Here is a 5,703-nt window from a genome sequence, read left to right as displayed (position 1 = left end):
AGAAAACGATGTATAAAACATATAGACCACAAAAAACTATTACGAATCTTCATAAGATTAAAAATGACAGACAGGAAAACTTGAATAGGCAACACAAGGCAATGAGAGTTCGCAATGATAACCTTAAAAATAAGCCCTATATATTCTTGGTACTCACCATTGTCGAACCATGCACAAAGGCGTTGCAGATGGATTTTGGCAGAATTTTCTCAAGAGGGGGACGTAGACCAGGGATCCCAATAAAAGCCTTTAGCCTAAGACAGGCATGTCGGACGAATCAAAACTGTAGGAACCTTCCCAGGTAAGTGAGGTCTCTGCTCTCTTCTCTGTGTGTCTCTCTCTGAGTCTGCCTGACGGCCGGGCTGCCTGGCTCCTCGTCGCCGTTTTCGCTCGAGTAAAGCATATGGAAGGAGGAGGAGTTAGCAAAACTACCCACATCTTTAAAGACTGGACGGCAGGAAAGACAGTTTGATGGTACCAAGAGTAGGGCAATTGAAATACCAAGTTCTTAATAATTACTAGTCTTTCCTGTCGCCATGTGAGAATATGAAATGTCTTATACAACTTACGAGGTTAGGTAGGTTAGAGTAGTAAAGTTCCTTTTATAATAGGCTTCCTTACCCCTTCTTGAACATATGGCTCCCTTATGGCATATGCTGAACCATTCCATAACAAAAACATGTAAGGTCTTTCTCTGAGTGTTTTCACCCCGCCCAAAACCCCGCATTCCCATGGAGTCCCCAACCACGTTGGATATAGTAGATGTGAGTTTAATAATTATTGACTGACAATAAACAACGCCATTCTATATCAGCAGCACAAAAATTACAGGAAAAATCGGTTTCCTAGGTAATAGTTCGTGCTGAGCGATTGCGTAGAAAGTAGCAACAACAACAATAATACTATAATAATAGTAATAATATGTGATCTATTTTTGATGATGACGATGTGGGCAATAATTCTGCAGATCTGTCGAATATCAGCAATAGTATCCCATAAAAATAGCATGACTTTGGTTTTCTATTTTCAAGTGAATGTCCATTTTCTGTTATGGTTGCTAAGTTTTACTCGTGACTAAACTATGTGAAAACCACAAGAGACTTCAAATTAATGAAAACGGTAACTAGCCTATGAGGGATACAATAATGAGCATGGCCTTTGAGGGATTCAATAATGAGCATGGAAAGTTTAAAATAATTTTCGGTATTGTACATACGAGAATTCAGTAGAGTATTAAATTAAAAAGAGACAAAAAAAAAAACTAAGTTTTATAGTAGAACCTTATAATCTTTCTAGAAACTTTGGAAAATTTGTAGGACATCAAAGAAAATTAGAGGAAAAACATTTGGATTAGGGTGTGCAACGAAATGACAGAAAACTAGATATGCCCAATGAAATCCAAAGTCAGTTATATCATTAACATATCAATCAAGGTATTTAGGCTATTGCGATAATTAACAGAAACGACGAAGAAGTGTGGGCAAAATGCAAAAGAGATGGCCACATCAAGGTATAATATTAATATATATATATATATGGTAAAAATGTTCTGTTACAACAGAATTCCATCTAATTAAAGGAGACCAAAATATAGAAAGTATAAGTACAACTATATTTTAGACTGCTGTTTCCCTCTTCAGATAAGTAATGAATGAAAAAATATACAGAAAAGGCGGTATTTATACCAAGAGATCCACAGGCAAGCTTTTTTTTACTAGGTCACCCCTGTTGATAATTTCTCTTTAATCTTCTTGAGCGTTGGTTGAAGGAAGATTTTATTTATGATATCTGAATCCTTGGCGCCCTTTACGATGTTCATTACCTTTCGTTGTGTAATCAAGGCCAACTCCACCATTTGGCTTTTGTACCGACATTCATTTACTGCTATAACTCATACCTGACAAATTCCAGTTCATTCTGCATTATGGTTATTTATAAGGTTAAAATAACTGAGCTCTGTTGTCCATACCTAACTAACATAAACAGAACATTTCTACCAGTCATTATATATATATATATATATATATATATATATATATATATATATATATATATATTGTTACAAATATTGATCACCTCGTCTTCCCAGCAGTATTTAATTCATTTTATTTCTAAATGAGCAGCCATGTTTTCGCCTAAATCAGCTGATTTTGGGAGAGAAACAAGCGGTAGGACGGGTGAAAAGGAATTTCCGGTCAGGCTGAATCTTAGGGTAAGACAGGCAAGTCACGGGATTAGCTAGGCCTCGATATGGGTTTTAGGGACTCCTACCATAAGGCCTTTTTCCTTCCAAATTCGCTGGTTGTTGTTTTGACTTTCCAGGCAATGCCCGAGGCTGTGTGTGAAATCCCCACGTTTCCAAGACACCCAGGTACACTTCTAATCATTCATCATACTCACGCATCATTACCTCATCTCATGTATTTTAACAATTCAGTTCGATAAACCACTGCTGTGCGTACCACACTCTGGAATGATTGCGTCTCTAATTAACTGTAATGAGTAGGTTAGGCTAATAATTTGGTACCAGGGCATTAGGATAGTTGCAAGTAGAATTTTCAAGTAACCTTACCTAGGGGTAGAGTAGACTGTCGTCACAGACGACCAGTAGTTCTCATTTAGGCTAAACTACATTAATTCAATAAGTTATTACACTTAGCATCTCCACTTATAAGTTAGGTAGGCCATTGTAGTTAGCCGTATCGCTGCTCTAAAAACCTCAGTTAGAGTAGGAGAACTGGGTAGTCAAGACGATCAACTTATTTAACCAAGGCTTTCACGCCCGAAAGGGAGTGAATACCTTCTTAACAGGGGGAGCTGTTACAAATATTGATCACCTCATCTTCCCAGCAGTATTTAATTCATTTTATTTCTAAATGAGCAGCCATGTTTTCTCCTAAATCAGCTGATTTGGGAGAGAAACAAGCGGTATGACGGTGAAAAGGAATTTCCGGTCAGGCTGAATCTTAGGGTAAGACAGGCAAGTCACGGGATTAGCTAGGCCTCGATATGGGTTTTAGGGACTCTTACCATAAGGCCTTTTTCCTTCCAAATTCGCTGGTTGTTGTTTTGACTTTCCAGGCAATGCCCGAGGCTGTGTGTGAAATCCCCACGTTTCCAAGACACCCAGGTACACTTCTAATCATTCATCATACTCACGCATCATTACCTCATCTCATGTATTTTAACAATTCAGTTTGATAAACCACTGCTGTGCATATCACACTCTGGAATGATTGCGTCTCTAATTAACTGTAATGAGTAGGTTAGGCTAATAATTTAGTACCAGGGCATTAGGATAGTTGCAAATAGAATTTTCAAGTAACCTTACCTAGGGGTAGAGTAGACTGTCGTCACAGACGACCAGTAGTTCTCATTTAGGCTAAACTACATTAATTCAATAAGTTATTACACTTAGCATCTCCACTTATAAGTTAGGTAGGCCATTGTAGTTAGCCGTATCGCTGCTCTAAAAACCTCAGTTAGAGTAGGAGAACTGGGTAGTCGAGACGATCAACTTATTTAACCAAGGCTTTCACGCCCGAAAGGGAGTGAATACCTTCTTAACAGGGGGAGCTGTTACAAATATTGATCACCTCATCTTCCCAGCAGTATTTAATTCATTTTATTTCTAAATGAGCAGCCATGTTTTCTCCTAAATCAGCTGATTTTGGGAGAGAAACAAGCGGTAGGACGGGTGAAAAGGAATTTCCGGTCAGGCTGAATCTTAGGGTAAGACAGGCAAGTCACGGGATTAGCTAGGCCTCGATATGGGTTTTAGGGACTCCTACCATAAGACCTTTTTCTTTCCAAATTCGCTGGTTATTGTTTTGACTTTCCAGGCAATGCCCGAGGCTGTGTGTGAAATCCCCGCGTTTCCAAGACACCCAGCCTCTCTCTCAGTCAAAGCTAGACCTGAAGCAAGGCGGATGCGCCTTCTCTCCTCCTCTGACGGGAAGTCAGCCCTTTGTCCAAACGCTGGTGGGACCATCTTCATAGCATGACCCATGTTCAAGCCTCAAGGTTTTAAGGTACGTCTATAAAGTGTAAAACTCCAAACCAGCTCTTTCTCCAAGAGACTCTTGCTGATTTCATTTTCAAATTTCCCTTGTATCACTTTTACATCAAAAGCCCTTTGTCCTCATTGGGCCATGTGCTTCCCCTTGTGACTTGGTAAAGCCTAAGTCTTCAGTGCATACCTCAGTTAAATGCTAGAGTTCCTTTTCCCCAGTGTGTTAGAGAAAACTGAATAACCGTAACTTGTGCAAGAAGTCTTCCTTTTTATTTTGTGTCTAATCTGGGATTTTTTCCAGATTTGCTGAGTCACGTGTCCAAGTCTTCGCACCCGCAAGTGCTGCATTACCGTAAGATAATATGAAAAATTTTGAAAGCCAGCATTTACGTGAATCTTATTTTAGCTAGCTATCCCCTTGTGAGAGATAATATTGGTCCCCATGCAGACAAGCTGCATTTACTCTTTCTCCAGGCCATTCAACGGCCTCTTGTAAATAAATGTATGCAAAGTAATTAGCTGAGTTTTCTGGCGACCTCTTTCTCTAAAAATAATAATACCAAAACCCCCATTTTTTAAGGTAAGTTAAAATCCAGTTACCTTGCATTTCCATATAATATTTTCCTTTACGCATTTGGGTCACAACGAGGCCGTAAATATATATATATATATATATATATATATATATATAATATATATATATATATATATATATATATATATATTGGTAAATCAGTATAGGGATACGGTGTATGCAGTACAGGTGAGATACTCTGAGAAATTCACGATGATGATGGGAAATGAATTTACCCACTTTTGTTTATATGTTTTACGGTCAACGCGAAGGGCTAGTGATCAACATGGCAGAAACTCCCCAAACACGGTGTTTGCTACCGGACCCTCGGGGATGAAAGTAAAAATATAGACAAAGGACGGTAGTTTTCCCGTTATCTCAGTAATTTTATAGATTTATTTCAGCTGTACTACATTATACATACTTTTTTTTTATATTATTAGCCTAAAGCATTATATTAATAAAAGATATCTTCGTGCGACCGTCTCCTTTACGGGAGGTAAAATTGAAAATTACACCATTGTTTTACAACACTGTACTACTACAACTTTATGATAGCATAGCCAACGGCTTAAATAGATTAAGTGTCATTTCACTGATCAAAGAATTAAAGGGCAAAAAACTTATGGCTTATCCTCTTAAAAGGATGAGATTTAGAGGAAGAGGAATAAGATGATAATGTAGCGCTAATTTAAATCAGCATAAAAATTGAACACCATTGGTCAAGCTCGTAAAAATTTCGATATAAATAATAAAAGGAAAAGTTTTCGAAAATATAACTTAATAAGGTCACATGGCCTTGATATTTGCATTGCAAAACAATCATCATCAAGAGCGAATTCCACGTGGGAAAAAAAGAAAAAAAAAGGGGGACGGAGAGAATATTGCAAAATTCAGCAAATATAGACATTAATTATTCTTAGCTGGTCACGTCTGCACTGAGTTTAGTTTAGATTTTTAAGAAAATTAGAATATCTTGAGGGCGGAATATCAGTAAATTATTAATTGTTATTACTATAGTATCGACAATTCTAAAGCTGGCCATTCAGTGTTGGATATATTAAAACTCCCAACCCAGAAAATAAGCTCATAGACCATAGTTCGCTGTGCGCATCTC

The sequence above is a fragment of the Macrobrachium nipponense genome, chromosome 20 (genome assembly GCF_015104395.2).
Source record: "Macrobrachium nipponense isolate FS-2020 chromosome 20, ASM1510439v2, whole genome shotgun sequence".
Taxonomy (NCBI): domain Eukaryota; kingdom Metazoa; phylum Arthropoda; class Malacostraca; order Decapoda; family Palaemonidae; genus Macrobrachium; species Macrobrachium nipponense.
The sequence above is the reverse complement of the archived record's forward strand: the minus strand, read 5'-3'. Positions refer to the sequence as shown.